The sequence below is a fragment of the Halichoerus grypus genome, chromosome 5 (assembly GCF_964656455.1).
Source record: "Halichoerus grypus chromosome 5, mHalGry1.hap1.1, whole genome shotgun sequence".
Classification (NCBI taxonomy): domain Eukaryota; kingdom Metazoa; phylum Chordata; class Mammalia; order Carnivora; family Phocidae; genus Halichoerus; species Halichoerus grypus.
This window is the reverse complement of record NC_135716.1, coordinates 111,622,658-111,630,417: the sequence shown is the minus strand read 5'-3', so window position 1 is coordinate 111,630,417 and position 7,760 is coordinate 111,622,658. Positions and strand designations below refer to the sequence as shown.

At 38.8% G+C, this 7,760-nt stretch overlaps 1 long non-coding RNA gene across 1 annotated transcript; it reads right to left on the bottom strand.

The window, feature by feature from the left end:
- Window positions 1–2,036: 2,036 nt before the first annotated feature.
- Window positions 2,037–7,505, bottom strand: LOC118542844 (uncharacterized). The gene is made up of 3 exons (XR_013447551.1): window positions 7,281–7,505; window positions 5,614–5,660; window positions 2,037–2,144 (listed from the first exon to the last, which is right to left on the bottom strand). It is a non-coding gene; the product is annotated as an uncharacterized LOC118542844 (long non-coding RNA).
- Window positions 7,506–7,760: the final 255 nt, after the last annotated feature.

Below are 7,760 nucleotides of genomic sequence, written 5' to 3'. Positions count from 1 at the left end.
TGGCAGTTGGCTACTCTTATAAAAATGTTTATATTTTACAATAAAATATGTATCTAAATACTTAAAATATGCACTCAGGAACTTCTCTGCAGAAATTTGTACTACAGAAATAATCAGGACTATGTGCAGAGATTTATTTACAAAGGTTATACTCTTATGTTCATGAGAGCAAATAATTGGAAATAATCCTATGATGTGATTTAAAATGGCTACATAAATAAAACTGCATCCATCAATGAAAATTTAAGATTTATTTTATTTTAGGGGCGCCTGGGTGGCTCAGTCGTTAAGCATCTGCCTTTGGCTCAGGTCATGATCCCGGGGTCCTGGGATCGAGCCCTGCGGCAGGCTCCCTGCTCCACGGGAAGCCTGCTTCTCCCTCTCCCACTCCCCCTGCTTGTGTTCCCTCTCTCGCTGTCTCTCTGTCAAATAAACAAAATAAAACCTTTTTTAAAAAAAGATTTATTTTATTTTAGAGAGAGAGAACAGGGGGAAAGAACAAAGGGAGAGGGAGGGGGAATCTTCAGCAGACTCCGCACTGAGAGGTGAGCCCAATGCGGGGCTCGATATCACGACTCTGAGATCATGACCTGAGCTGAAACCAAGAGTCCGATGTTTAACTAACTGCGCCACCCAGGAGCTCCCATACAATGGAAATTTTAATGCAATGATTAGAAAAATACTGACACAGGAAAAGTGTCAAGTTACAAAAGAGAACATCCAGAATGCCCTCTAAGTAGATCTCAAAGTCTTAGAAATAAGATTGGAAGGATATAAACCAAAATGTTAACATTGGTGGTTACCTCTACAAGTGTGATTATGGGTGTCTGAAACATGTTTGATTTTTTGTACTTCCCAATTTTCTACTACATTATTTTTGTAATGAGAAAAAAATATTAAGAGCTTAACAGTACTGAAAAAGGAACATGATTCACTTAAAGAGAAATATGGTTGGCTTTCTTATGGGTTGAGGAAGACTTGAGCTTGTTTGTGTGTGAAGGGAAAAGAAGAGGAAAGATTGAAGCTAGGAGAGAGGGAGTAAATGAAACAGCCAGGCTCTGAGAGATAAAGGGGATCCTGGGCATGAGGTGAAGATGGCAGAGGACCAAAAGGCAGTGGGAAAGAGACTTGATCACGGAAGCACGATCACCTGCCACTCAGTGTGTGGAGAGCAGGGAGATTAAAGGGATGGAGGAGAGTGGAAAAGGTTTACAACAGCTGCTGGAGGGAATTAGGAAGTCAATTAGCAATAAGTGAAGGGATTGTAGAGCGGCTCCAAGGGAGGGCCCAGCTGCCACTGAGGAGCAGGACTTGATCCCACTGCCAGTTAACATATTAGCTGCAGCCAAAGAGAAAATGCACGGCCTGGATCTAACCAATGAATGTCTAAATAATATCCAGAAAATATGACCCAGAATAACTGCAACACTAAGGACTATATTAATGTATTAACTAATTTAAGCCCTGCTTTTCTAGTTTGGTCTCAGGCAGTTGTACATCTTCACTGTCCTCATTATTTTTAAAACTGCTTGTGTTGGCTAAGCTTGTAATGTGTTAGTGTGAAGCAGAAGCACTGTGCTTTCCACCTTATTTTTCTACCAAATAAATACCACAAGGGATGGGAAAATGGAAAAAAAGAAAAAAAGATAAATAAAGGAGGTGGGAAAAGGTAGTGAAATGAAGAAAGATTTAGAGAAATGACACTTTATCAGTCAAAATGATGAGTGTTAAAACATCACTAATCTATTGGCGCACAATACATAGCTAGCTGTTTCCAGGGCTGTTGTGCTTGTTCATTCCCTAGATGAGTGTCTATAGAAGTCTTCCTAGCGTCTGATAATAAACAAGTCTCTTTACTTCAGCCTTGCAGGTAGGTAACTAGAAAGTATTCCTGTATCATAAATCAATGGTATCAGACTTTCCTATCTGACCAGTATAATCATTATAATTTACCTTGAAGGGGAAGTATCAGGAAATTCAAGATTGTTAGAACAAAGCAGAATCCTCATCTAATATAGTTTGTGCTTACTGGAATCACTTCCTGGACTGAGGGAAAGCAGCTACCATCTGTTAGGCATCTACTATGTGCGTGTTCTTTGCGAGGCCCTCTATTTTCACTCTCTCGTTTAATCCTCCCGATAGTTCTGCAAGGAAGATATAATTTTCTTCATTTTACAGACAACAAAAGAAGCTCAGAGATGGTAAAACAGTGAAAATGATAGCACCGACCTCATAAGACTATTTTGAGTATTAAATGAGATAATAAATGTGAAGCATTTAAGAGCAGCACAGAGTACTTTCCTCATAAACATTAACCACAATAATGGCTATTAGCCATAATAATATTCCAGGATTTATGCTATCATTTGACAAAATAAGGTGGGTCTTGTTATCACTATTCCCATTTCACAACAAATGAAATAGGTTTAGCCAAGGTTACAGCAAGATCACTATAGGCAATATATCAACTATCACTTTCACTAGGCTCTGCTAGGCCACCATGCTTCTGCACTAGATTCACGTTCATTATATCTTCCCTTCGTTCCCAGTCAAATAACTTTACAATCCCTTGAGGGTACAAACCAATGAGGGTGAGGACAACCCAGAGGAGCAGCCTGGGCTCCAAAAGGAGTAAGTCTGGAATCAAAAAAGCACTAAAACATAAAAACACAGAGAAAGGAAAGTCTTTTCAACAAATGGTGCTGGGAAAACTGGATATCCACATGCAAAAGATTGAAATTGAACTCTTACCTTACACCATACACAAAAATTCACTCAAAATGGATCAAAGACCTAAATGTGAAACCTAAAAATTCTTAGAAGAAAATACAGGGAAAAGTTTCATGACAGTAGATTTGGCAATGATTTCTTGGATATGACACCAAAAGCTCAAACAACAAAAGAAAAAATAAATTAGACTTCTTCAAAATGAAAAACTTTTGTGCATCAAAGGACACTACTGATAGAAAGAAAAGGCACTTTTCTCTACAAAATTGAAGAAAATATTTGCAAATCACATACCTGATAAGGGACTGATATTGGGAACATATAAAACCTCTTACAACTTAATACCAAAAAACCCAGTCAAAAAATGGGCAAAGGACTTGAATAGCTATTTCTCCAAAGAACATAAACAATGGCCAAGAGGCTTGAGAAAAGGTGCTAAACATCACTAATCACTAGGAAATTCAAATCAAAACCACAATGACATACCACTTCACACCCATTAGGATAAAGATTATTTTTTGCAAATGGTAAATAACAAATGTTGTCAAGGATGCAGAGAAATCAGAACCTTTATGCACTGCAAATAGGAATTTAAAATGGTGCTGCTGCTGTGGAAAATAGTATGGTAGTCCTCAAGACATTAAGCATAGGATTAGCATATGAACCAGCAATTCCACTTCTAGGTATATATCCAAAAGAACTGAAATCAGGAACAGATATTTGTACACTATGTTCATAACCATTATTCACAATAGCCAAAAGGTAGAAATTATCCAAATGTCCATCAATGAATAAATAAACAAAATGTGTTTGTTTGTAGTACTCTGTGCTGCTCTTAAATGCTTCACATTTATTATCTCATTTAATACTCAACAACTTACAATGGACTATTATTCAGCCCTTAAACAAGGAAATTCTTAAACATGCTACCATGTGGGTGAACCTTAAAAATATAATGCTAAGTGAAATAAGCCAAAAACAAAAGGACTAATATTGTATGGTTTCACTTACATGAGGTAACTAGAGTAGCAAAATCCAGAGATAGAAAGTAGGATAGTGAAAAAAAAAAAAAAAAAGTAGAATAGTGATTACCAGGAGCTGGGGGAGAGAATAATGGGGGAGTTATTGTTGATTGAAATTGAGTTCAGTTTGGGATGATGAAAAATTTCTGGAAATGGATAGTCATGATAGGTGCACAATAATGTGAATGTACTTAATGCCACTGAATTGTACACTTAAACATGTTTAAAATAATATATTTTATATTATATATATTTTATCACAAAAAATCTACTAAAAAAGTACTGCACCTAAAAAAAAGATGGGAAAGAAATAAATTTAAAGCTTCACAGTGGTTATCTTTAGGGTGTAGGATTATAGGTTCTTTGTTTCCTTCTTTACATTTTATTATTTTCCATATTTTCTTCAATAACCTTTTGAATGAGAAAAAAAGTGTTTCTTTTTTTTTTTTTTTAAGATTCCGTTTATTTATTTAAGAGAGAGTGAGTGAGCAATAGAGAGAGCACAAGCCAGGGAGGAGAGGCAGAGAGAGAAGCAGACTCCCCACTAAGCAGGGAGCCCAACTCAGGGCCCGACCCCAGGACCCTCGGACCATGACCTGAGCCGAAGGTAGATGCCCAACCGACTGAGCCACCCAGGCACCCCATGTTTATTTCTTTAAACTGCTGTATTACCACTGGGATAACAATGGAGATGATATGCCATCAAGCACCAATTTTAATACTATACACTGAAAATAGTTAAAAGGTACTCTATCAACCTAAACAAGGAGGTAAACTGAGGCAAGTTCAAATTACCAGAAATTTGAGTGTATTTGGGAATTGCAAAGGGAACTGCAATTTGGGAAACATGCTGTATCAGGCTACAGGTGAGTCCTTCGAGGATTTGGGGCAGGCTATACTTATGAGTAAGGAGTGCAAAGAGGGGTAAGGCCTGCCAGGGAGAGATTCTTGGTGGATGTCCTTTGGTCAGGAGAGAAGCCTTGATCTTCTGTAAATCAGGCATTTACAAGAAATCAGTCTCTCAGTTAAATTCCATTCTTCTGAGGGAGCATGCATGAGGGTCTCCAATTCGTATCCTCCAGTTCAATTTTACATTGAAATCCTCTCACAACTTCATTAATTTATTATTTATTTAGCCATTTCCTTATTGGTGCACATCTAAATTGCCTACAATTTTTGTGCAATTACAAAAATGAAATAAAATCCCTTGAGTATTTATCCTGGTAAGCTCCTGTAACAATTTCTAAAGGAAAAATACCTAAAAGTGAAATTGCTGGATCGTGTCATACACTTTTAATTTATGCTACTTAACCATACTTTCTAACCCATGTGGGCCAAACTAAATCTTTCTCAGAACAAGGTATAAACACATAGGATGGGGATTTTACTTTCAATAGACACAAAACTGAAAGAGGGAACTTTGTGTTTTTTCAGGAAGCCCACATAAGTGGAAGTGAGTGGGTCGGGAATGTTTGGTGGAGACAGGATAGATTGCGAGATTTTACTCTGTATTCTTCACTCACCTTTTTATCTTCTTATTTAGACAACAGAAAACCATTTTGGATAACTGTCTATAACTTGTTCCAACAAATAGAAGGAAGACATTCCAATAGAAGAGGTTGCCCAGCAACAGAACTAGGATCTCCTGAGATAGCTTTCCGTCCTTTGAATTGTTCAAGCTCGGGTGAAATGGTCCACAAGAGAAGCCACACAGTGTCTAGTTAAAAAAGCACAGACCCTGGAGTCAGGATGCCTGGATTTGAGTCCTGGTTCTGATACTTAGCTGCGAGATTTTGGGCAAGTTAATTAGCCCTCTGTGCCTCAATTTCTTCATTAGTAAAATAACAGTAATAACAGTACATACCTTACAGATTGTTATGCATCACTTGTTCTCTCCAGTTTTAAAAATATCTTTCAAAAGAAACACAGAGGAAGTTAGCTTTCTAAGATTATATGCCTTGTAGCAGTTTAAAAAATCCCCATAGAAGTTAAATCCGAGATGAGTCTGGGAGAGGGAAGAAGACCTAAGGATAAGACATTGATCAAGAATTTTGGCTCCCAATCCCCCAGCTCTAGGAGCAGCATCATAACAAGGAAACTAATAAAACACAAGAATCAGAGAGAATATTATGAGAGTACTTTTAGGAAATTCTAAAGTACTTTTAGGAAAGTACTTTTAGGAAATTCTCTGGAGAGAAGTAGAAAGGCATGCATTATATCCCACCTGATGGCAATCAGGCACTGGGGTTTTAGTTCTAAATCTGACACTGTGCCGCCTTGGCCAACTGACTTCACCTATTTGAGCCTCATTTTCCTTAAAACTAAATCATCTCTCTGCACTTTACTCTCATCAGCTCTCAAGATCTTTGACTCTACCAATCAGTACTCAAGTTGAAGAAATTTGATGGTCTGGGCCCTCACACTGAGACAAATGAAAGTCTGTAGAATGCCAAACCCCTCCATCAAGAAGGCAAATCAAGAGAACCCTAGAGGACTGGGATGTGGAACTGGGTGATCATTGAGGACTCTGTTTTCTAGAGAACAATTTGGCTTAGCTGCCTTTTTCAAAGTCCTAGAACCACAGACTGCCAGAACTGGAAAGTACCCAGTCTCACCCTCTCATTCTGCAATTAAGAAGAGGCTCAGAAAAGCTAAGTTCACTGGCCAAGGTCATCCAGCAGGACATGACAGAGCCAGGACTACACATCAACCCTTTTGATAGATCAGAGTTTTTCCCACCACCCGTCCTTTCTGGAAATCTGGGAGCTCAGGGCCTAGCACACGGCAAGTGATCACGTACACTCGGTTTGTACTTGAACAGCATCCTGGACACAAGCAGGACTGAGGGTAAGCAAAGGAGACACTAGTGCCAGGTGCAAAATTAAAGAAGAGGGGGTCAAAAAAACTCAGTATTCAAAACAGTATTTTACTCTGTTTTATTTAAAACAGAGTAAATTTATTTTACTATTTATTTTACAGTATTTTATTTAAAAATAAAAAATTGTGGGGCACCTGGGTGGCTCAGTCGTTAAGCGACTGCCTTCGGCTCAAGTCATGATCCCAGAGTCCTGGGATCGAGCCCTGAGTCGGGCTCCCTGCTCAGCAGCAAGCCTACTTCTCCCTCTGCGTGCCGCTCCCCCTACTGTGCTCGCTCTCCCTCTCTGTCAAAAAAATAAATAAAATTAAAAAAAATAAATAAAGATAAAAAACTGAACAAAATACAAAATATAAAAACTTCAAAATAAAGACAGAATCTGAACCTGCATTTGTACAACCCTGCCTCACCCATCTTGCTCTAATCCTGGCCCTGGTTCCAATAAAATTTTTTTTACAAAAAAAGATTGACAAGCCACAGCCATAGTTTGCAGATTTTATCCTTTAAAATACTGCACTAAAACTTTATCTTGATTTCTGAACTTTTTGATGCCCCCTTAAATTTTGTGCCCAAGGCGAGTGCCTGACTTTTTTCACCCTAGTCCTGCCTGGGCAAGACAAGGAATGTCGGGTGCAGGTCACCAGGGCATGATGTACCTAAAATCCACGGTTTCCTAATCTTGGGTCCGTGGCTCCCCCCATAGGAGTCTGCAGATGGGTTCTGGGGATCCATGAATCTCCTCTGGTCATAGGCAAAATACTGTGTTCACATATCTTTTCCTGGGAAAACAAAGGGTCTTTAATTTTCATAGTCTCGAAAGGACTCCAAAAAAGGTTAAAAACCCTGCCACAGAATAAGGCAAAACCACCCCACCTGCCATTTTCCTGTGTCTTCATCCCTCTTTATTATTCTTCCTGCATAAAATATGCATGCATAAGAAAAACACTAATACATTCATTCTCACAGAAATGCAAAGGACATAAGACAAAAGCCCTGGGCAGTTTATTCATTGTAGCTCAAAAACTTTGGGCCAATGTTAAGAGTCTCTTGGGGCACCTGGGTGGCTCAGTCAGTTAAGCGTCTGCTCAGGTCATGATCTTGGGGTGCTGAACCCCCATGAGGCTCCCTGCTCAGTG